Source organism: Hyperolius riggenbachi, chromosome 6, assembly GCF_040937935.1.
Source record: "Hyperolius riggenbachi isolate aHypRig1 chromosome 6, aHypRig1.pri, whole genome shotgun sequence".
NCBI classification, from domain to species: Eukaryota; Metazoa; Chordata; class Amphibia; order Anura; family Hyperoliidae; genus Hyperolius; species Hyperolius riggenbachi.
Window position 1 is genome coordinate 312,301,482 of NC_090651.1, and position 24,090 is coordinate 312,325,571.

At 45.4% G+C, this 24,090-nt stretch overlaps 1 protein-coding gene and 1 long non-coding RNA gene across 5 annotated transcripts in view; one reads left to right on the top strand and one right to left on the bottom strand.

The window, feature by feature from the left end:
* Positions 1 to 24,090, top strand: part of PRKCG (protein kinase C gamma) — a 539,544-nt gene that overhangs the window by 244,705 nt on the left and 270,749 nt on the right. The window lies entirely within an intron of this gene.
* The window catches only part of LOC137521695 (uncharacterized), a 17,394-nt gene continuing 4,791 nt past the window's right edge, over positions 11,488 to 24,090 (bottom strand). For both annotated transcript variants that reach the window (XR_011022180.1, XR_011022179.1), the window contains exons 2-3: positions 14,795 to 14,914; positions 11,488 to 11,930 (exon numbers count right to left, since the gene is read on the bottom strand). This is a non-coding gene — a long non-coding RNA (uncharacterized lncRNA). The remainder of the gene's footprint in view (positions 11,931 to 14,794; positions 14,915 to 24,090) is intronic.

Here is a 24,090-nt window from a genome sequence, read left to right on the forward strand (position 1 = left end):
TAGCAGAGCGCAGGGGGAACTTAGGGGGGATCGAGATTGCAACAGAGGCTGAGCAGTATAAGCAGATCCAGCCTCTGTGTCCTGATAGCATTGTTAGAACCCACCTCGGGTTCTCTTTAACCACTTCCCGACCGCCGTATATACAATTGGCGGCCGGGAAGTGGACGCCGCAAGGACCGCCGTATTGACAATTAGTGGCGGTCCTTGTATGGGCATGGGCGGAGCGATCGCGTCATCCGTGACGCGATCCTCCGCCTCCGCCTGGCGCCGCTCACCCGCCGCAACATCCCGCCGGCCATACGGAAGCGCCGGCGGGATGTTAACCCGACGATCGCCGCATACAAAGTGTATAATACACTTTGTAATGTTTACAAAGTGTATTATACAGGCTGCCTCCTGCCCTGGTGGTCCCAATGTCCGAGGGACCACCAGGGCAGGCTGCAGCCACCCTAGTCTGCACCAAGCACACTGATTTCCCCCCCCCCCGCCCCAGATCGCCCACAGCACCCATCAGACCCCCCCTGCCCACCCCACAGACCCCTGTTTGCACCCAATCACCCCCCTAATCACCCATCAATCACTCCCTGTCACTATCTGTCAACGCAATTTTTTTTATCCCCCCCCTGCCCCCCGCTCCCTCCTGATCACCCCCCCACCCCTCAGATTCTCCCCAGACCCCCCCCCTCCAGACCCCTCCCCCATGTACTGTATGCATCTATCCCCCCTGATCACCTGTCAATCACCCCCTGTCACTGCCACCCATCAATCAGCCCCTAACCTGCCCCTTGCGGGCAATCTGATCACCCCCCCACACCAATAGATCGCCCGCAGATCCGACATCAGATCACCTCCCAAATCCATTGTTTACATTCTCTCCTCTAAACACCCACTAATTACCCATCAATCACCCATTAATCACCCATCAATCACCCGCTATCACCACCTGTCACTTTTACCTATCAGATCAGACCCTAATCTGCCCCTTGCGGGCACCCAATCACCCGCCCACACGCTCAGATTGCCTGACCCCCCCTTATCAATTCACCAGTGCATTAATTACATCTGTTCTTCCCTGTAATAACCCACTGATCACCTGTCAATCACCTGCCAATCACCTATCACCCATCAATCACCCCCTGTCACCCCCTGTCACTGCCACCCGTCAATCAGCCCCTAACCTGCCCCTTGCGGGCAATCTGATCACCCACCCACACCATTAGATCGCCCGCAAACCCGCCGTCAGATTACCTCCCAAATGTATTGTTTACATTTGTTATCTTCTCTAAACACCCACTAATTACCCATCAATCACCCATCAATCACCCCCTTTCACCAACCGTCACTGTTACCTATCAGATCAGACCCTAATCTGCCCCTTGCGGGCACCCAATCACCCGCCCACACGCTCAGATTGCCCTCAGACCCCCCCCCCCTTATAAATTCGCCAGTGCATTAATTACATCTGGCCTTCCCTGTAATAACCCACTGATCACCTGTCAATCACCTGCCAATCACCTATCACCCATCAATCACCCCCTGTCACTGCCACCCAACAATCAGCCCCTAACCTGCCCCTTGCGGGCAAACTGATCACCCACCCACACCAATAGATCGCCCGCAGATCCGACATCAGATCACCACCCAAGTGCAGTGTTTCCATCTATTCTCTCCTCTAAACACCCACTAATTACCCATCAATCACCCATCAATCACCCCCTATCACCACCTGTCACTGTTACCCATCAGATCAGACCCTAATCTGCCCCTTGCGGGCACCCAATCGCCCGCCTACACGCTCAGATTGCCCTCAGACCCCCCCCTTATCAATTCGCCAGTGCAATATTTACATCTGTTCTCCCCTGTAATAACCCACTGATTACCTGTCAATCACCTATCAATCACCCATCAATCACCCCCTGTCACTGCCACCCATCAATCACCCCCTGTCACTGCCGCCCATCAATCACCCACTGTCACTGCCACCCATCAATCAGCCCCTAACCTGCCCCTTGCGGGCAATCTGATCACCCACCCACACCAATAGATCGCCCGCAGATCCGACGTCTGATCACCTCCCAAGTGCAGTGTTTACATCTGTTCTCTACCCTAAACACCCACTAATTACCCATCAATCACCCCCTGTCACTGCTACCTATCAGATTAGACCCCTATCTGCCCCTAGGGCACTCAATCACCCGCCCACACCCTCAGAATGCCCTCAGACCCCAGCCCTGATCACCTCGCCAGTGCATTGCTTGCATCTATTCCCCCCTCTAATCACACCTTGAGACACCCATCAATCACCTCCTGTCACCCCCTAGCACACCTACCCATCAGATCAGGCCCCAATTTGCCCCGTGTGGGCTCCTGATCACTCGGCCAAACCCTCAGATCCCCCTCAGACCCCCTTCCGATCACCTCCCCAGTGCATTGATTGCATCTATTTTCCCCTCTAACCACCCCCTGAGACACCCATCAATCACCTCCTGTCACCCCCCTAGCACTCCTATCCATCAGATCAGGCCCAATACAACCTGTCATCTAAAAGGCCACCCTGCTTATGACCGGTTCCACAAAATTCGCCCCCTCATAGACCACCTGTCATCAAAATTTGCAGATGCTTATACCCCTGAACAGTCATTTTGAGACATTTGGTTTCCAGACTACTCACGGTTTTGGGCCTGTAAAATGCCAGGGCGGTATAGGAACCCCACAAGTGACCCCATTTTAGAAAAAAAGACACCCCAAGGTATTCTGTTAGGTGTATGACGAGTTCATAGAAGATTTTTTTTGTCAAAAGTTAGCGGAAATTGATTTTTATTGGCTTTTTTTCACAGTGTCATTTTTCACTAACTTGTGACAAAAAATAAAATCTTCTATGAACTCGCCATACACCTAACGGAATACCTTGGGGTGTCTTCTTTCTAAAATGAAGTCACTTGTGGGGTTCCTATACTGCCCTTGCATTTTAGGGGCCCTAAACCGCGAGGAGTAGTCTAGAAAACAAATGCCTCAAAATGACCTGTGAATAGGACGTTGGGCCCCTTAGCGCACCTAGGCTGCAAAAAAGTGTCACACATGTGGTACCGCCGTACTCAGGAGAAGTAGTATAATGTGTTTTGGGGTGTATTTTTACACATACCCATGCTGGGTGGGAGAAATCTCTCTGATTTTTTTACACACAATTGTCCATTTACAGAGAGATGTCTCCCACCCAGCATGGGTATGTGTAAAAATACACCCCAAAACACATTATACTACTTTTCCTGAGTACGGCGGTACCACATGTGTGACACTTTTTTGCAGCCTAGGTGCGCTAAGGGGCCCAAAGTCCAATGAGTACCTTTAGGATTTCGCAGGTCATTTTGCGACATTTGGTTTCAAGACTACTCCTCACGGTTTAGGGCCCCTAAAATGCCAGGGCAGTATAGGAACCCCACAAATGACCCCATTCTAGAAAGAAGACACCCAAAGGTATTCCGTACGGAGTATGGTGAGTTCATAGAAGATTTTATTTTTTGTCACAAGTTAGCGGAAAATGACACTTTGTGAAAAAAAAACAATTAAAATCAATTTCCGCTAACTTGTGACAAAAAAATAAAAACTTCTATGAACTCACCATACTCCTAACGGAATACCTTGGGGTGTCTTCTTTCTAAAATGGGGTCATTAGTGGGGTTCCTATACTGCCCTGGCATTTTAGGGGCCCTAAACCGTGAGGAGTAGTCTTGAAACAAAAATGACCTGTGAAATCCTAAAGGTACTCATTGGACTTTGGGCCCCTTAGTGCAGTTAGGGTGCAAAAAAGTGCCACACATGTGGTATCGCCGTACTCGGGAGAAGTAGTATAATGTGTTTTGGGGTGTATTTTTACACATACCCATGCTGGGTGGGAGAAATACTTCTGTAAATGACAATCTTTTGATTTTTTTACACACAATTGTCCATTTACAGAGGTATTTCTCCCCCCCAGCATGGGTATGTGTAAAAATACACCCCAAAACACATTGTACTACTTCTCCCGAGTATGGCGATACCACATGTGTGGCACTTTTTTGCACCCTAACTGCGCTAAAGGGCCCAAAGTCCAATGAGTACCTTTAGGATTTCACAGGTCATTTTGAGAAATTTCGTTTCAAGACTACTCCTCACGGTTTAGGGCCCCTAAAATGCCAGGGCAGTATAGGAACCCCACAAATGACCCCATTTTAGAAAGAAGACACCCCAAGGTATTCCGTTAGTAGTATGGCGAGTTCATAGAAGATTTTATTTTTTGTCACAAGTTAGCGGAAATTGATTTTAATTGTGTTTTTTCACAAAGTGTTATTTTCCGCTAACTTTTGACAAAAAATAAAATCTTCTATGAACTCACCATACTCCTAATGGAATACCTTGGGGTGTCTTCTTTCTAAAATGGGGTCATTTGTGGGGTTCCTATACTGCCCTGGCATTTTAGGGGCCCTAAACCGTGAGGAGTAGTCTTGAAACGAAATTTCTCAAAATGACCTGTGAAATCCTAAAGGTACTCATTGGACTTTGGGCCCTTTAGCGCAGTTAGGGTGCAAAAAAGTGCCACACGTGGTATCGCCGTACTCAGGAGAAGTAGTATAATGTGTTTTGTGGTGTATTTTTACACATACCCATGCTGAGTGGGAGAAAGATCTCTGTAAATGGACAATTGTGTGTAAAAAAAAATAACAAATTGCCATTTACAGAGATATTTCTCCCACCCAGCATGGGTATGTGTAAAAATACACCCCAAAACACATTATACTACTTCTCCTGAGTACGGCAATACCACATGTGTGGCACTTTTTTGCAGCCTAACTGCGCTAAGGGGTCCAAAGTCCAATGAGCACCTTTAGGCTTTACAGGGGTGCTTACAATTTAGCACCCCCCAAAATGTCAGGACAGTAAACACACCCCACAAATGACCCCATTTTGGAAAGTAGACCCTTCAAGGTATTCAGAGAGGGGCATGGTGAGTCCGTGGCAGATTTCATTTTTTTTTTTTTGTCGCAAGTTAGAAGAAATGGAAACTTTTTTTTTTTTTTTTTTTTTTCTCACAAAGTGTCATTTTCCGCTTACTTGTGACAAAAAATAATATCTTCTATGAACTCACTATGCCTCTCAGTGAATACTTTGGGATGTCTTCTTTCCAAAATGGGGTAATTTGGGGGGTATTTATACTATCCTGGAATTCTAGCCCCTCATGAAACATGACAGGGGGTCAGAAAAGTCATAGATGCTTGAAAATGAGAAAATTCACTTTTTGCACCATAGTTTGTAAACGCTATAACTTTTACCCAAACCAATAAATATACACTGAATGGTTTTTTTTTAATCAAAAACATGTTTGTCCACATTTTTCGCGCTGCATGTATACAGAAATTTTACTTTATTTGAAAAATGTCAGCACAGAAAGTTAAAAAAATCATTTTTTTGCCAAAATTCATGTCTTTTTTGATGAATATAATAAAAAGTAAAAATCGCAGGAGCAATCAAATAGCACCAAAAGAAAGCTTTATTAGTGACAAGAAAAGGAGCCAAAATTCATTTAGGTGGTAGGTTGTATGAGCGAGCAATAAACCGTGAAAGCTGCAGTGGTCTGAATGGGAAAAAAAGTGGCCGGTCCTTAAGGGGTAGAAAGCCCTAGGTCCTCAAGTGGTTAAGAAGAGGACAGACTTAAAGTGTAACTCAAGTGAAACTAAACGGACAAGATAAACAATTGTATCTATTCTCCAACTCCTAAAAAATGATTTTAGATATCCTACAGTTTTATGCTCTGTTTCCACAATTAAAAAAGTAGATTTCATATTTTGTCTCTGCACAATTAGTCTGCCCCCTCAGAGTGCTAAAATATATGATCTGTTGACCATTATTTATTCCCTGCTCTAAGAAGCCCAGTTCTCTGCCTGGAAACTATTGTATGGCTGTAATTCCTTATCACTGAGGGATGCTATAGTCAGACTGAGTCCTGACTGGATAAAAACTCTATGTTTTATAAACAAATTTTGGGTTTCCGTGTAGCAGCTCCTTATTACAGCTTCTGGGAAGGTTAAGTGCGTCTGGTGGGTTCAGATGCCCCCCATTTTTTGGCTCTTCGCATGATTGGTCTTAACTTCCCTTGGTTGAGCTACGCAGAATTGGGTATTACGGCCTGACGAAGGGCACATACAATTCTATACAAAAGCCCAAAACGAACATGTGTCGTTGCCTTGAAGTTTAAATGCCCACAAAGCTACAACCAATTGTTGTTTCATACCAACCAATGTGCTTTTTAGACCTTGTGATATTGAAGAACCATTTTTCTATTTTTTGTACGTGTGTCAATAAAGTTTTTTTCAGAGAATTGGGTATTACGGCCTGACGAAGGGCACATACAATTCTATACAAAAGCCCGAAACGAACATGTGTCGTTGCCTTGAAGTTTAAATGCCCACAAAGCTACAACCAATTGTTGTTTCATACCAACCAATGTGCTTTTTAGACCTTGTGATATTGAAGAACCATTTTTCTATTTTTTGTACGTGTGTCAATAAAGTTTTTTCAGAGACTTTCTTTGCCTATTTGAGATTGCATTTTAGCATATTTAGTCCTTTTTAAAGGTATAAACAAATGGATAAAAACTCTATAGCAGAAATTGTAACTCTTTCAGGCAGAGAAAGAAGAGCAACACAGAATATTTATTTGTGCCACTATACATAAACATGCCCATCTCATCATGTCACGTGTCACTTAAACTTCCCTTTAAGCCTTGCAGACATGCCATGTTCTCGCCAATCGAGGCTGTCTTGGCTGAAAATCTAGCGAAGGTTTTGGCATCCACCGATGTTGCTAAGTGATTCGGCATGCCGGCCATGCCATGGGCTGAAGGGTTCAAATGTGCATGCATGCTTTAGTGGAATAGCAGGACTTTAAATAATGTACTGTTTGCACTAAAGGTGTACAAATAGCAGGTTTATGAATGTCAGGTTAAAGTGGATCCGAGATGAACTTTTACTCATTGCATAATTGTGTTTCTTTCCTATTGTTTATAGGGCATTCCTCAAGCCAAATACTTTTTTTTTTCGTTTTAATACTCTAATTCCCTATAAACTGAATAAGCCCCACCCACAGTTTTCAGAGAGCCTTGGCAGTAGCAAGGGCTCATGGGAGCTCAGTCTGGGCAGGAGGAGGGGGAGGTATTACTAGCCAGAGATTTCAGAGGCAGAGGGGAGGAGGAGGGGGGATTAGGTTTTTTTCAGTCTGAGTGCTGATGGTGCAGATAAGCCTGCCTCTGTGTAATGTTTACAAACATGGCTGCAGTCGTATCACAGGAAGAAATCATCATATTCTAGTAAAGCAGTATGCAGACAGATTTGCTGTTTAAACCATCTAAACTGTACATAACATATATAGACAAGTTGCTTGTTATACTTAGTTTTTCATTTCGGATCCGCTTTAAGGAACAATCAGCATCAGTCTATTGTTCCCCTTCTTACCCCACCCATCCAAGCCACTCTAACTTTGCCAGTGTTCTTCCCTTCTTCATAGACACAGAAAGCATTACTTGGCTGTTGCCCAGCCACATGTCTGTACAGCATTAGAACCCCACAGTTTCATCCTGCAGCGTCACCTGCAGGATTGGGTTTGATTGTTGTCAGGCAATTCAAATTGAAGGGAAATTGTGTGTGTGTGTGTGTGTGTGTGTGTGTGTGTGCACACACCAGGCAACAGGAATTGGTTTTATCTTGCAATAATTTCTGCACAGGGTTTGCAGCAATGGTGTACGATTGGTGTCAGCAAGAACAGATTTCTCTGATTATTGGTGATCTGAAGTATCACCAATAATACAGACGCTATACCTGATTATGTGTGATCTGCAGAATCACCAATAATACTGGTATAGCCAGGACCAGGACAACCAATGTGAGGGTGTGTGTTTGGTGCAACAGTAATGATAGAGATACTCGCTATTCCCAGAGGAGCTGGGAGATATGAGTATATCTATGTAACACTGGAATACAAACTCCAGCAAGCTGGAGATGCATGCAATAGTAATATAGTTCACCCGAGGAGCGGGTGGAACTATGTAACAACGAGTGTACTGATCACCCAAGGAGTGGGTGATTCAGACTGTATTGTAGTCACTATTACCTGAGGGGCAGGTAGAGGTGAAGATACTGTAGTGACTATTCACCTGAGGAGCAGGTGATTCAGACTGTACTGCAGCAACTGACCACCTGAGGAGCAGGTGATTCAGATAGTACTGCAGCTAGTAATCTCCTGAGAAGCAGGTGATTCAGACTGTACTGCAGCTACTGACCATCTGAGGAGCAGGTGATTCAGATAGTACTGCAGCTAGTAATCTCCTGAGTAGCAGGTGATTCAGACAATGCTGCAGCTACTGACCACCTGAGGAGCAGGTGATTCAGATAGTACTGCAGCTTGTATTCACCAGGCAAAGCAGGTGATACTATCAGAGAATCCCTCACCAGTGACTAGGCTCACTGGTGAGGATAGAAGAGTCAGACAAGCAGAATTGGCAACGAGCTGACAAATACGGTACAGAGACAGAAAGCTAGATCAGAGTAGTATTTCAGGCAGAGTCGGCAACTATATCAGATAGGCAAAGGTACAGGATCAGTAAACAGAAGAGTAGTCAAGCTAGCAGAAGGTCATAACAAATAATACAATACAATTAGTACTTTAAGCTATCAACAGAATCTGGCTAAGACCCAGTGCACACCGAGCGGTTTTTGGAGTGATCCGCCGGCCGCATCCGCCTCTAAAAACGCTTGTCTAATGTATTGCAATTGGATGGTGCACACCGGCGGTTTGCGTTTTTTGCCAAGCCGCAAACGCGCCTCCTGCTGCGCGTTTGCGGTTTTTGTAAGCGTTTCGTCCTCAATGTAAAGTATAGGAAAACCGCAAACCGCTCTGAAAAACGCTAGTTCAGAGCAGTTTGCCAGGCATTTTTGTTACAGTAGCTGTTCTGTAACAGCTTTTACTGTAACAATATGTGTTATCTGCTACACAAAAACGCACCCAAAACCGCTAGGTATGTTTAGAAAACCTCTCTAAACATACCTAGAATCGCTCTGAAATCCGCTCCCAAAACCGCTAGCGTATTGCGGATCTGCTAGCGGTTTTGGTGTGCACTGGGCCTAAGTGTGGATCCCCAGCTCCTGCTGGTTCTAAGCACACTTTGGGATCTGAATAGGTCTGAGTGCGAACGCGTAGCATTTGCAACAGCAGACGCGGAGCAACTGACCGACATGTCCTATATATACTGCAAGCGCTCCACAGCGCCGCCCCAGTCACTCAGCCAATCCGGAGCATAGCTGGAGTCAGCTGATCCGCCTGATCAGCTGACTCCCCTTCTAGATGCATAAAGGTCCTGTCGCCTGGCGCGCGCACGTAGCCCTTAGTCTGTGAACAATAGAAGGACCAGGCAGAGCACCAGCATGTAGCCGCGCGGCGGAGACCGCCGGCTGTGACGCGGAGATAGCCGCCATGCCGCTTGCTGTTGCGGCCGTATTTCTGCTATTCATTACAAATGGTAACCTGAATCATAGCTATGTTCACCCTACTGTCATGTTTGAAAAGTTTTGGTCTTGCAAAATGTATGTTTTAAAGGGGAACTGAAGAGAGAGGTATATGGAGGCTGTCATGTTTATTTCCTTTTAATCAATACCAGTTGCCTGGCTGCCCTGCTGGTCTATTTCTCTGCAGTAGTATCTGATTAAAACCAGAAACAAGCATGCAGCTAGTCTTGTCAGATCAGACTTATAAGTCTGAACCACTGAAACACCTGATCTGCTGCATGCTTGTTCAGGGGCTATGGCTAATAGTATTAGAGGCAGAGGATCAGCAGGACTGCCAGGCAACTGGTATTGTCTAAAAGGAAATAAACATGATAGCCTCCATATACCTCTCTCTTCAGTTCCCCTTTAAAGTAGCATACCCACGAACTCCATACACCGTCCTAAGAGCCTGAGCCCACAAACGCAGTTGTACCCGCTTCTGTCCGCTTTTCAGCATCTGTAACATTGGTGTGTAACTGAATAGGAGACACCACTGCGTCAGTGGGCTCAGGCCCTTAATGCTTGTTACATTCAGCTGGCGATGTACATTACCGTATATACAGTATCTTAAAAATTTACCTTGAACTTAAGGTGAACCTCCGGACTAAAAATCTACTCAGCAGAACTGAAAAGGCTTGGTGTTTCTTTAACAGTTTTACAGCATCAGAACTTCGTTTTTCTTACCAAAGCATCATTTTTAGCTGCATTTTTAGCTAAGCTCCACCCATCAAAGAAAAAAGCCCGGGTTTTTTTTCCCTGATGCTGTGCAGAGCATGATGGGATTTCCTATGTTGTTGTTCACGTTGCCTAGCAACTGGGAGAGGTGCTCAGGACACAGGACAGTTGGGACGGTCTCATGCTCCCTGTCGCCTCCTTTCAACCAAAAAGATGGCTGCCATCATGAAATCACATTTGCCTGTTCTTTTAAAACAGGGTGGGTAAGAGATTGTATTACCTATCTATTTTAATTAACATAACTAATGTAACTTAATGACCGTATGTTTGTTTAGGCTGAAGTTCCTCTTTAACTTTCTTCCATGTATTTAATGCAGTTCTATGTGCATAAGTCAACTTGCTTTTAGCACTCCTCATTCGCCACACAGCACTTCAGTGAGTGCCTTCTACCTCTCCCTTATGTGGGGAATAAACTACCCTACGCAAATCAGTCAAGCAGCGCAGGTGGGGCACTAAAGGCTTCCCTCGTCACAAAAGCTTCTGATTCTCCTTCTAAAAGTAGGCTGTACTCAGCACCTCACCTCAAAATACAAGGCAGCCTCACATAGTGTAAAACCATAAAACTTGAATTCCTTTTAAAACTTCGGATAGCACCCATACTAACTGTGGTTACAAAGAGCTTGTGTGTGTACAGGTCCATCTCGGTTTTTAGAACCCGCTGCTGTAGTGGATCTCTAGAGGCATTCCTCTCCCGGTTTGCATTCACGGTGGTCCACCCACTATCCGCCTTGCTTACTTCCTGATCTTGCCAACGTAAACTTTTCTGAAAATAATTATATTCACTTCTAATATTTCCCACATTCTCCTGAGTGCCGCAGTTTGTGTGTGAAGATGTTATCTCTGAAATAAGTACCAGAAAACATTTTTATCTGAATCCGGTATCTACCTAAATCCACCTCCCCTTTATAAATACTGGTTGCCGGATTTGTAATTAGCTTTATATCATTAGTAGTTTAGCAGTGATCGAGATTGCTCTGCATGATGTTACCACCACAAGGAGAATATTCAAATTTGCATATTAAAAAACCTTCATAAACCGTAAATACTACTCACTGAAAGTGCATTAGAATTTCCTTTTTTTATATAACTACTGAGTTTACACAAGTGTGAGAAGGTTTCCATTTGGGTTGTTCGATTACGTGACTTTGAACATGATGAAAGAAGCTCTGCAGGAAAACGAGTCTCAGATGTGACTCCTCAGGAAAGCAAGTGATATTAGATGCATATAAACAGCAAATGGATCATGTAAATTTCATACAGAAAAGTGGTCATGGATTTTAATGTCTTTGCCTCCCCCATGTTTGGCTCCTTCCAGCAATGCAGAAAAGCTGAGTATATTTGGGGATTCTGTTGTCATGGAGACTAGCATCGGATTCTGGAAGTGCTAAGAAATACATTCTTTCTCTTTGTAGTTCTAGACGGATGGGGTTATTTTTCTAACTCACTTCAACTGTTAGTTTTTTCCTCCATTGCTTGTTCCTTGAATGCAACTCAGAAGGGACCACAAAATGCTCCTTTAGGCATGTGTGAATAGTTGTTCTTTATAGTCACTTTGTTCTGCCGACATGAGGCTTGTACTGTTGTGGAAGTTTTAGTTCTTTTGAAGAGTGTTTGAGGTAGTGTAAGCTGAAATAATTTAAGACAACCAATCGTTAGTAGCTTACATAAGAATCTGAATATTCATTCAAGATTTTTATTTTAGATGGAAAGAGGTTACCCACACAGTTGAGGTTTTTATTGTTGGCTACGTCTGTACTGGTGATGTTCCCACAATTCCTGTCCAGACTCCATAGACCCTTGTTGCTTTGCTATGAACCCTGGTGGTCCTAGGACAGGCATGGGCAAACTCCGCCCTCCAGCTGTTATGGAACTACAAGTCCCACAATGCATTTGCCTTTGAGTCATGACTGTGGCTGTCAGACTCCTGCAATGCATTGTGGGACTTGTAGTTCCTTAACAGCTGGAGGGCCAAGTTTGCCCATGCCTGTCTTAGGACCTGATAATGGTTCTCTAACTGGTTCTGAATTTAATAGAAAAGTTTATTTACTTAATATTATACTGAAGAGATGTGTCCACTTCCTGTTAAGACAGAAACTAAGGAGAATTGTCCAAGATAAGATGCATACAACAACAAAAACAAAAATGTTTTCAATGCTATTCATTTTAAAGAAAGCTTTAGAGGGGGAGGGCTATGTTTTTTTCTTTTTAAATGAATCATAAAAAGGCATGAAACCCCCTCCCGTCTAACATTTCTTTAACTCCTTCCCATCCATGCAGTAAGAGTCAACCTGTGGTGGGGATCCACCATACTAGGTTATACCAGCCCATATTGTACATGGTGTAGGGGCACTATAAGAGAGGGGCGACAAAGCCAACCCTTCTCCTACACAGCCCTTGTCCATATCATGGAAAAGGAGCTCAAACTCCTCCCCATCTCCATTGCCCAGGAGGAGATGGGGGTATCCACAGCTGTGCATGTTGGCATGGGGGGGCTTATGGCAGAATCTAGGAGCCCACTTTAATACGGCAACCCCTCAGATGTCCATCGCCTTTCAGGTAAATGGGTATTGTTTTACTTTTAAATATGAGAATAATAAACTTTTATTAGGTAATAAAAAAAACTAATTTTGTATCCCTCTGTTTTTCATCTGTCACTTTTTGTGTGACTTTTTTCTTCTGTTTTCGATCTTCTTCTTTAATTCAGATGGAAGTGCCCTCCCTGCCGCAAGTTCTCGCTACTGCCGCTAGGGAGCTCCCAGTCAGGCCTGGTGCACACCAAAAACCGCTAGCAGATCCGCAAAATGCTAGCAGATTTTGAAACGCTTTTTCTTCTTTTTCTGCAGCGTTTCAGCTAGCGTTTTGCGGTTTTGTGTTTTGGTGTAGTAGATTTCATGTATTGTTACAGTAAAGCTGTTACTGAACAGCTACTGTAACAAAAAACGCCTGGCAAACCGCTCTGAAGTGCCGTTTTTCAGAGCAGTTTGCGGTTTTCTTGTACTTAACATTGAGGCAGAAACGCATCCGCAATCCAAAATCTGCAGCACCCCGGGAGTATGCGTTTCTGCAAAACGCCTCCCGCTCTGGTGTGCACCAGCCCATTGAAATACATTACCCAAGCGGATCCGCACCCGCAAGCGGATCGCAAACCCGCAGCGGAAACGCTCCGGTGTGCACTAGGCCTCAGTGTTTACTCTCCTGGAGGATTTTCATTGGTTGATACTCTGCATCAATGAAGAGTTTTTTTTTTTTATTACGATTTTTTACATTTAATAGGTAGGGAGTCAAGAATGACTCCCTTTATCTATTTAAAGCAGGGGTCTCAAACTCGCGGGCCATTTGCGGCCCTCGATACAATATTTTGTGGCCCTCGCTGGCAAAAGCTTCCTTATAGTTCGCTTCAGTGCTCCCAAGTAATCCGCCGCATCCCCACCGCTAAACGAGGGCTGCAGAGCCCCCAAATCGCCCGGGGGGCAATCCACCGGCATTTCCTGGAAGGAGCAGAGCTTTCAGCTTCAGCTCTGCCCCTCCTGACGTCAATCGCCGCACGGATCGCCACCTCTCTCCGCCCCTCTCTGTGAAGGAAAAGTGAGAGGGGCGGGCAGAGGCGGCGATGCGCCGCGATTGTGAAATTCCTTATGCGGCCCAGCCTCATCCTGGCTTTGCCTCCTGCGGCCCCCAGGTAAATGGAGTTTGAGACCCCTGATTTAAAGAGAGCCTGAGGTGTGCTCAAATAAAAAAAAAAAGAAAAAAAAAAAGCAGGCTACCTGATCTGGGGGGCTGAGCGGATCAGGTAGCCGCAAAAAACGCCGCTCCCGTGGGCCGCAATGGCCCACTTTCACTTTAGTGACCTCTGGATCACGACGCTGCACTGAGAGAACGTGTGTCTCTCATAGTGTGCAGGGAGGTGGGGGAGCAGCAGGGGGCACAGCCAGGGAAAGAGAGCTGTGGGGGGGTGGGGGCAGAGAGCGGCAGTGTGGGGACACAGAAGCATGTTATGAGGCAGCAAACATGGCTCTGTGTCCCATCTGCCCCCCTCTGTTCTCTTTAAAAGACAGGCATCTGGGGTCTCCTTGGTAAAGGAGGCTCCCAGATGGTAACTTGAGCCGCCATCAGATAGGCATTAAAAACTTTTAACCTGCGGGGGAAAAGTTCTCACCCATGTTTGACGGGGAGCGTCGCCTCCCAGCACATGAAATAGTGATTTGCATACTAAAAAGAGAATTGCATAGGGCCCCAAATAATAATTTACTGGTCAAAACTGCAGGTCTCAAAACCATAGAAGAGGGGTTTATTTTACATTAGACACTCCATGAATTTGCTTACTATATTAAATGATTAAAGGACAAGCCCTACTAAACATGAAAGCATTAGATACACGATTGACTCTTGGCATCTGTTTAGTTAATGATCATATAGGGTGTACTCAACAAAAAACAAACAAATTCAGCAAAAAATGGGCAGCACGGTGGCATAGTGGATAGCACTCTCGCCTTGCAGCGCTGGATCGCTGGTTTGAATCCCAGCCAGGACAACATCTGCAAGGAGTTTGTATGTTTTCCCCGTGTCTGCGTGGTTTTCCTCTGGGCACTCCAGGTTTCCTCCCACAAATCCTAAAAAACATACAGATACGTTAATTGGCTTCCCTCTAAAATTGGCCCTAGACTATGAGAAATGCACTACACAATAAATACATAGACATATGACTATGGTAGGGACTAGATTGTGAGCCGCTCTGGGGGACAGTTAGTGACCAGACAATATACTCTGTACAGCGCTGCGTAATATGTCAGTGCTATATAAATACTTAAATAACAGCTGGTAAAGCTGCCGTGCCTTTAATATGTCAGCCTCCATATCATTAATCTGTTGTACTTTAAAGTGGTCCGAAACTCGATATTTCTTTGCTCTAAAAGATTCCTTACAGCCTCACACCTACTAGCACAAAAATAATTGTAGCAGAGCAGCATTCAAACAGTTAAACACAGCACATTGTTTTGCAGTGGAAAGACCATTCAGCTTATGATCCGCATCCAAAGAGGAGATAACATTATTTTTTGTTTACATTTCTCTGTTGTTACACTCTTAGCTGTGCTGAGAAGGAACACTCTATGCTTCAAGCATGTACACAGTTGAGAAGAGCTCACTAGAAGATGTTAATATTTAATAAAAGCAACTATAATTACAATGCAATGGCAGCTTTCAGAGTAGATAAATTGTATTTTGGGAACTTGTCATTTGTAAATGGACAATATTACTTGTGCGCAAAAGCAAACATGGTAACTGAATGGGTAATAAAAAGTAGGAAAACGCATTTTTGTTGAATGTTATGTCAGAGTTTCAGATCACTTCATTTGTGCCATTCGCGCAGTGCGGTCTATGCAGTGTCTGCTGTACTTGTATATCGCACACCGGAGATGCTAATCCGCATTTTGCAGTATGCTATGATGAGCAATCACTGCAATGCTTCTTTGTAATGGTAAATACTTATAGGTAATTCTGCGCTTGCAATGCGCCACTAGTGGGTAATCAGCACATGTGCCATAGTCATTAAGCTTTTACTTAAGAAACACAACACAGGTAATGTTGTTGCTGGGTAGGCAATGGACATTATGCTGTAACAATGGGATTTTTTTTTCTGATCTCATGTTGAAAGTACAATGCTGGAGTCACAGTAGATTGCAGTAATAATGCTCAAAGAGCAGGGATCATAGTAAACATTCAGTGGCTATTTTATTACAATTATAACTATAATACATTGAAATCTGGGAAGCTCTGAAATAAACTTCCTCTACTAACTCTAAGGGCTCGTTCCCACTATCGCGAATCTGCATGCGTCCAACGCATGCAGATCCGCACATGTAATGCAAGTGGATGGGCCTGTTTCCACTGTAGCGTTGTTGAGGTGCGTTTTTTTCATAGGTAAAAAAACGCACAAAACAGCCAACGATTTCGCCTGCGTCGGGAATCCGTGCGAATCGCCGCTAATGTATTTAATAGTAAAAACGCATGCGTTTGTTACATGCGTTTTTACCCGCGATTTCGCGTGCGATTTCGCACCTTTTTCAATTTTATTTAGCCCTGGCAGTGTCATGGTTAATTTCGCATGGCACCCTGCCATGCGAAATCGCATGCGAAATCGCGGGTAAAAACGCATGCGGAAGCGCATCCGCATGCGTTTTTACAAGCGTCGGAATGCGGCCGAAATCGCGTCGCAACAGTGGGAACGAGCCCTTAAAGTAAACCCAAGGTGAGAGGGATATGGAGGCTGCCATATTCATTTCCTATTAGGCAATACCAGTTGCCTAGCTATCCTGCTGATCCTCTACCTCGAATTCTTGTTGCTATAGACCCTGAACAAGCATACTGCAGATTAGGATTGTCTGACATTGTCAGATCTGACTAGATTTAGCAGCATGCTTGGTTCTGGTGTTGTTCAGACACTTCTGCAGCTAAATAGATCAGCATGGCTGTTTAAAAGGAAATTAATGAAATAAATATGGCAGCCTCCATGTTCTTCAGTTTCCACTTCAGTTTTCCTTTAACTCCATTGCAAACAATCTTTTTTGCAGGATTTGCAGCTACGATGCAGAACTTTATCCTTCATTTTTATTTCCAAAAAATAAAAATAAATGCTAAGATGAATTCACATTTTACATACGGTGGTGCTTTCAAGTTTGCATACAAGACATCATCTGATTTTCAAACAAGTACTAAAAGTAACTGAAGGAAACATAGTTAAACAAATGAAATACATTTTTTTTATTTGGTAATGTTTTTACTAATAAAAAAGACAGATTTTTGTGTAGCAAAAGTGAGTGAATTGTGCTCTCAGAAGTTGCTGTGACCCCCTGTGCAGCAACAGCAGCAAGTAACTGAGTGCGCCAACAGGGTAGTACGCGTAGCGCCACCCCCGCTCAGGGATGTAGTTCCTGCTGGACAGGAAGTACGTCACTGGTTTACCGTCACTCTACGCATGCGTGTCCCGCTACCATGATAACTCGTTTACACTTACTGCATCGCCATACACTTGTATTGCTGCATAATCTTTGCAGTTAGGCACGGTTCTTGCGGCAGGGCACTGCAGAGTTTTCAGTGGGTTTGCGTCGCAATAGTGTGCAAGTCTCCATAGACTTACATTGCCCTTGCGATGAGGTCGGGAACATTTCGCAACCCATGGTGACGCTGTTCGTTTGAAAGTATCCTCAGTCTTTCCACAACATTTCTGTTTGATCAAAGTCAGGACTTTGACTAGGCTATTCCAGAACATTCACTTTATTATATTTAACTTTTCGTTGGTAAAATAACTTGTGTGTTTAAGATTGTTTGTTTGTTTTTTGTTTTTTGTTTTTTTGCTGCATGACCCACTCAAACTACGGTAATCCAATTCAGTTTTTTTTCCCCTAAGTTTTCTGCTAGGTGATATTTCACATCTCAATAAAATGCCTTTTAAGCCACCGGCAAGCAAGAAAATACTCAGAATAATTTTTACCAGTACTTTTTTCACCTACTTTTGGTACTTTTTTTTTAATTACAGAGTGCTAAAAAGTTATTTCAAAAAGATGAAACTTATCTCCTAGGAGAAAACTACAAAACAAGTTCTTACCCTGAAGAGAGGGAAGCCTCAGGATACTATTGAGGCTTCACTTTCTTGTTGGCAGCCCCCTGTTGCAGATTGTGCCCCCCCCCCCCTCCGAATCAGGACCATGCAGCGCCACTTCCGTATTAAGGGCGGCGCGAGCCCAACCATGCGTAGTAGCAGAGAGCCCGCAGCATCCGGCTTACTGCACATGCACGGGCGGACTCAGTCATCTATTGGGCGTCCATGAATAAGGAAGAAGATCTGCGTGGCTACAATCTGATTAGCGATAATGCCTTGTCACTAATCATCCGGGGAGGGGGGGAGGGGGCGCTCTCAGTGTTGGGGGACATTAGAACAGAGAGGGAAGCCTCAATAGGATCCTGAGGTTTTCCTCTCTTTAGGTAAGTATCTGATTTTGTGTACCCGAGTTTTGGCTCAGGTACACTTTTTTTTTAAGGACCATTATCACAAAAATATTGTATAATTGGAAATGTGTGTACACATACTTACAAGAAGTTATTTCTCTCAGATTAAAATACACCATCAATTATTTTTCACTTACGTTCTCATTGCTTTTACTTACACTAGGCAGTACAAATCTCACATTTTTGGACTAGTACATCTTCTCATGAGGGATTCTCAGTATTTCCATTATTCTTTACAAAAGGTTTTCCTGGAAAGGTTTTATACAAAGGTATTGGCCAGCCTCCTGTAAAGATTGTATAACGTATTGGTGTAGCAACACAAATGTCTGATTATTGTGTGATCTGCAGAATCACCAATAATGCAGACTCTATACCTGATTATGTGGTGATCTGCAGTATCACCAATAATGCAAGTATAGAAAGCAGAGATGTAGTGACAATAGTGTTTGGTGCAACAGTAGAGGGTAGATCTCACCAGAGGGGCTGGAGAGAACTACCAGAGGAAATGGCAGATAGTTTGACTAAACCTCACCAGTGGAGCTGGTGGGTACTATCTGCAACCAATCTGTGCTAGGCCCCACCAGAGGAGCTGGAGGGAACTAGCCAAGATAGAAGCTGGGTAGCTAGGAGCCCACACCAGAGGGGCTGGTGAGCGCTATCAGCTACAGTAACTAAATAGTAGCTAGACCCCACCAGAGGAGCTGGTGGGTACTACCAACAATAGTAACTAGATAGTTAGCTAGACCTCACCAGAGGGGCTGGTGGGTACTATCAGAGCACCTCTCCAGTGACAAGGGCTCACTGGAGAGTAGAAGGGTCAGACAGGCAAGGTTCAGCAACAGACAGGCGGGTACAGTACAAAATCAGAAGGCAAGAGAATAGTAATGATTCAGGCAGAGGTTCGGCAACTTAGATCAGATGGGCAGAAGTACAGAAACGTAGAGCAGAATCAGGGTCAGAGATAAGCCAGAGTCGTACACAGAATATCAATAATACAATAAGGCAATAATCCTAGTCTTGTGTGAAATCCCTGGTTTCCTCCCAGATCAAAACACACCAGAACTAGTCTAAGGTCTGAGCGCTAACACTGACTGACTTATTCGCAACAGCAGACAGTTTGCAAGTGAGCGGAGAACGCTTATGAAGCAGCGAGGAGAGCCCACAGCCACGCCTCTGCCAATCAGCCAATCCGGGCGCCGTGAGTCTGTCCTGACGTCAGACGACCGGCAGGTCAGCTGATGCGCCTTCTTCCAGCATAAAGGTCCTGTCTCCGCGCACGCCCGCGTGAGACAGCGACCCTATGAGCAACTGACAGTCCCGTCCCTGGCGTGCTACATGCCAGCGGAACGGTTGAGGCCTCAGTACCGAGAACAAAGGCGGCTGCAGATATCCTGCGTACCCGCAGCCGCCATCATAGGGTATGTTACACCTCCATTCTTTTTTGCACACTACAGGTTTAGTCCCTGGTTTACATATATTCAGGGTTGTTTCTTGGGCAGTGCGATTAGGGCAACCGCCCCGGGGCGCAGACCAGCAAATAGAAGAAGAGGATGCAGGCAGAAGGACATAACCGCTAGAGAGCTGGTGACGCACAATGCAGCCAAATGGAAGAAGAAAGAAGATTACCAGCGCGATCACCTTTCTTGACTCCTCCTGAGCTGCCTGCGTCTGACATCAAGTCATCATCATCATGTCACCACCGCATGATGACACCTGATGTCCTGTAGCGGTACTGCAGGCTGTCAATGTGCGGCACCCATGGAGGAGTCGGCTTTCCGGGCTCTCTTCACCTGTGTGCTTTCCTGGTCCCTGCTTCCTCCTGGAGGAGCGGCTGGTCACTAGTAAGTAGGCAGATCTACTTGTGACCTGTGGCTGTGTGACTGACCCTAAAGGGTAAGGGTTGGCGAGTCCACGGTGGTAGGGGGGGAAGGGGGTGCAATTTTTATACCCTCACCCTCGGTGCAATTTAGCATAGAAACTGCCCTGCATATCTTCCGAGTTACAAACAACCCACAATGCAAATAGTGTTCTTTAACATTACCAGCAAGGTGGCAACTCTTCTTCAGGCAAAGAGAAAAGCACAAATAGCCTATTGCAAGAACACAAACATATATTTCAGATTGCTCATAATGCCAACCTGGAAGGAAGATTCATTGTTTTTGTTATTTGTTATGTTCTGCTTCTTATTTCTTCTCATAAACCCAGAGCAATATTGAACAAAATCTGCAGACATGAAAATACTGTTCCTTTCCCTTTTTCACATTTTTAGAATGTAATGAGTGTTGCAAGTGTCTGCACAGACATTGGACTGCCAGGACAGAGCAGATAACCCTATTTGAGTGCACAGCAGGTGAGGCTGTGCGCTGCCACTGGCATACATCTGCATATATTGCTCTATCAGGCCTTGGCTTAAGCTGTCATGAGCTCCAGTACAGTGCAGCTATGCAGAGACAAAAGCAATCTGCAGGCCAGCAGGACACGAGAGCTGTCTGCTGGAGCAAGGCACTTGATTTTATTGACCTCCGGATGATAAACACACCTAGCTGACATATGACGTAACAGACGACGCAAAGAATGAATAAAAAGCCACTGAACACCGCAATTAGGGATGCCCGCTATGAAGCTATCATCAGTTGTCACTCATTCTGACATGTTAGGGCGAAAGGCAGAAAGAGAAAATAATTTGCAAGAAATGGTGACAGGACACATCTATTTCATCTCGGCAGCAGTGAATTGGGTGCAAGTGAGCTGAATGATGGCTCTCCCTGCTGCCGCTAAAATCCCAGGTGGCGTTAAATACAATTCCCCCTCCGGAGGGAGAAGTCATTTGGGGTCCAGGGATCACTGGATCCCCGAATTACCCAAGTGCGTTGCTGCTATAGCCGCGCCAAACTTAGAGGCTACGTGGCTTGCGGCCAGGAAGAACACCTACAAGAAAAGAACTCAATCATACGTTGTGAGTCAACCAATAGTGATTTGTACTCTGCTACATATAATGGGTGGGGAGGACTCTGGGCAGTTTTGCAGGAAGTGTCCATGATATCCTCTAGCGAAGCAGGTGATTTAGATGCTGGGAACATTGACTACAAGAAGACGCTGCCATAGACCGTAATACAAGTTTGTGGCCTTGCAGTGCAGTGTGGTTGATTTCAGCCTCTCTACGGATTAGTGACCGGCATCAGCTCCATAGTTCAGCTATTAGTCGCAAAGGTCCGACCGGCTATTGGGAAATGGCTCTGGAGTTTGGCTATTAGTAGTAGCTGAGCTCCAAATATTGCATTTGATTGTGCACTGCCTATTGGGAAGTAGCTCTGGAGTTTGGCTATTAGTAGCTGAGCTCCGGATATTGTTTATGTTTGGGCGCCTGCTATTGAGAAATGGCTATGGAATTTGCCTATTAGCAGCTGAGCTTCGTATATTGTGTATGTTTTAGGTGCTGGCTGGAAAGTCTCCTAAATTTTCCCCATTGCCGGTGTGTTACTCTCCCTTCCCAGCCCTGGAAGATTGGCAGAAGGTTTTGAAGAAACTTTGGGGACAAGTAAAAGAAAATTTGGGAGTAGCCTTCCAGAATCAAAAGAAACAGGCCGACAAGAGACGGTCTGTTGAGTGGCACTTTTCTCCTGGAGACATGGTGTGGGTGTCAACAAGACATTTGGCACTCAGACAACCGTCCACCAAGTTGGGGCCCAAGTTCATAGGGCCTTATCCGGTGGCCAAAAAGATCAACGAGGTCTCGTATGTGATTGATCTCCCAGCCTGCATGAGAGGTGGGAGATCATTCCATGTTTCCATGTTTCAGCAGTGTATGTGGATTTCTTCCCCCCCCCCCCAGTGGTAGTGGAGGGCCAGACAGAGTACGAGGTTGGGAAAATTGTGGATTCCCGGCTGGTGCAGAATTCCGTACAGTATCTGGTCCATTGGAAAGGGTATGGGGTGGAGGACAGATCTTGGGTACCAGAGGGTCGCATGCATGCTGAGAAATTAAAGAAGAGGTTCCAGCAGTTACATCCTGGGAAGCCAGGTGGGAAGTGTCCAGAGTCCACTCCTCAAGGGGGGGGGGGGGTACTGTGAGGAATAACGGAGCCGCCGCCGCGCAGGGCAGCATGGCGGCGGCCTCCGCTTCCCAGCCGGAGGTTTCCGACTCTCAGACGGAGCCGCCGGCGCAGAGCAGGGCGGTCGCCATCGTGGCTGACAACACTACGGCGGGTCCCGCAATCCTGCTGGCGGACTTCGGTGCGCGGGCGTGCGCTGACCAGGGACCTGACCTCTCTGATGTTCCGAGGCAGAGGGTCATGCGCACGCGCGTGAGGCGGCAGAACATTTATCTTCTAAGAAGACGGGTCAGCTGATCCGGCGATCAGCTGACCTCAGTCAGCCAATCACATGCTGACTTCAGTTCCAGCACCCTGGGCGGGCTGGTGGAACAGGGCTTCTGCATTTAAGCCCACAGATGTCATTTGCTCACTGTCTGCTGTCGTGAATACATATTGTGTTAGCGCTCAGACCTTAGCTCAGTTTCTCAGGTGTTGTCACCAAGGACGTCACACCTTAGATTAGGATTGTATTGTATATTTACCTGTGTTTTGACTCTGGCTATCCCTGACTACTCTTTACTCTAAACGCTCTTGTACTTCTGCCTATCTGATTCTAGTTGCCGACCCTGCCTGTTTAAACGACTCTGAATCAGCTTTCTGTTTCTGTACTGTTGCCGCCTTCTCTGTTGCCGAACCTTTGCTTGCCTGACCTTTCTCCCTTCAGTGGAACGTCTCCCACTGTAGGGCTATCTCTGAGGCTTGCCTCTCTGAGACGCCTGCCCTAGCAGACGATTACTGCTAGAGGCCGAGACTCCTCTCTTTGCCTGGACTGAGGATCTCACACACGGGGTTCCCATTCAGAGGTAACCACACCTCTGAGGAATCGCCGTGTGGTGGACTTCCACAATCTTGTGATATTATTGCTGTTGCTATTGTTTATTTCACTGTGTTAGGTGTCCGGAGGTTATTCACACTTGTATTATTGGTGATTCTGCAAATCATCAATGATCAGGTGACATCTGTATTATTGGCGATACTGCAGATCTCCAATAATCAGATTCTTTCTGTGTGCTGACACCCATTCATTACAAGGAGGCATTGGAAAAGTTCTTTAAGGTGTCTAGTAAAGGAGGTAAGGATGTAAGAGGGTCTGTAATTGCTAGGATGGTGTCGTCCGCGAAAAGGCCAATTTTATGCGGATGTTTATTTATAGGGATTCCTTTAATTTGTCCATGTCCATGCTCTGCATGGGTCTACACATTTTAAATGAAAATGTTTACGCATTTCTGCAGAGCAACTAATCCGTTAAGGGTTTTGAACAATAAATGATAATATACTTTTCATACTGTTTTATTTGTGGTGCTGTGACCTATGACATCGCACCATCCTCCCCCTGCAGCGCCCCCTGTGCCCCCTTCTCTGCTAAGCCATAATATTTTACTGAACAGATTGTGTCTGATGGAGGGAAAGGGGGGAATGTGAGAAGGAAATGTCAGTTCTTCTTCCTTTCTGCCCGTCCTTAGTTCCGCTCCCTCCACTCTGTAGAGCTACAGGTCACATAATATACCACATTGGTGTCTCTCCCCAGTCCTTGCAGAGCTACAGATCCCATCATTTACCACAAGCTACAGGTCACATAATATACCACAGTGCTGTCTCCCCAGTCTCTGTAGGGCTACAGGTCACACAATATATACCACAGTGGTGTCTCCCCAGTCTCTGTAGAGCTACAGGTCACACAATATACC